At 38.7% G+C, this 1,337-nt stretch overlaps 1 protein-coding gene across 1 annotated transcript in view; it reads left to right on the top strand.

Annotated features, from left to right (window-relative positions):
* Positions 1-1,337, top strand: part of LOC116707102 (adhesion G protein-coupled receptor L3) — a gene marked incomplete in the record, with an annotated part of 258,534 nt that overhangs the window by 226,691 nt on the left and 30,506 nt on the right.

The raw sequence follows: 1,337 nt of genomic DNA on the forward strand, positions 1-1,337 counted from the left end.
CAGCACTTTTTCTTTAAATCAATGCCCAACAGGCTGAAAGAGAAGAGAATCCCTTTGGGAAATTAGGAAGCTTTAAAAGATGACCAGGGAGCTTGCATGCAGTAATTATCTATCTGAAGCCCATCTCTATGTTTTACATTTACACTAGAAGACACTTAACTATTTAATGCCTGTGCTATATTTTGGGATCCTGTCTTGACAAGTCTTTTCATCCCTACTGGTAGCATGATAAGAAATTGTCAGGTCGCTAATAACAGATGTGACTTTGTGCATCTGCTTGGCTGACGTGTGCTTGTGCAACGTTAAATCTTTTGGAGTCAGACGTACTCCCCGCATCAGTGTCAGATGAATCAAGTGCTCCTTCATCCACACTACCTGCCATGTTCCACGTCTTCTTCTGGATTGATTTTTAACTAGATGTTAAATTGTAATGAGTTTATGTGGGTACTACAAAAAAAAAGTTATACAATTGAACTGTCAATCTTTGCATGTGCACTAGGCTACTACTTGGAGCAGCAGTAGCTGTAGTAGTTTCTTGTAACTATTATTTCTTATATATTATCTGTTTTAAATGTTTATCCGTTACTTTCAGCTTACAATTTTAGTTAAATAACAGTTTATCAGTCATTTTTAGCTAACCATTTCAATCATTGATGCATTACTTTTACCTAACTCTCAACTGTTTATCTGTTACCTTTAGCTAACTCTTTAAACCATTTAGCAATTACTTTTAGCTATTTTAACAAGTTATTGCTTTCATTCCAGTATTATTACAGCAAACTGTTGGAACTGCTCTGCTCACATGTAATCTGTGTTTCATCACTATTAGTTGAGCTACTCCTCAATATTCCCATGTACCCTATGGGGTACAAGAGCTCCTGTTTGGGAACCACTCTTTTAGAAGATTTACATAAAGTTTGCTGATCAAGCAAGAGAGGCACCTATTGCACATTTCTAATTAAGCTCCAATTCTGCAGGGCCATGGTTTTACCCCTGTCAGGTTGTTGGCAGAATGTTGCTTAATGTCTTTGTTTTCATGTGGTTAAGGCCACAGAAGTCAGTCATTCTGCAGATTCGGGTGTTTAAAGGGGAGCTATGCAGTTTGTTGTAGCTTTATTTACCTTAACTGAACAGCTTCCGAGTCATTGGAATGGTTATATGACTTTTTTTAAGGTGAATGGTGGCCGTCGACAGCCAGGAAAGCATTGTCAGAGGAAGAGAGAAAGAGGAAATGGCAGACTGACCGAGGGAGGGGTCAGAAACAAGTAAACGGTGGAGCTGTCAAATATCTATTATTAAGCTGTAGGGGGAGCTCTATAGAGAAACCTGTAGTGGGG

The sequence above is a fragment of the Etheostoma spectabile genome, chromosome 19 (assembly GCF_008692095.1).
Source record: "Etheostoma spectabile isolate EspeVRDwgs_2016 chromosome 19, UIUC_Espe_1.0, whole genome shotgun sequence".
NCBI lineage: Eukaryota > Metazoa > Chordata > Actinopteri > Perciformes > Percidae > Etheostoma > Etheostoma spectabile.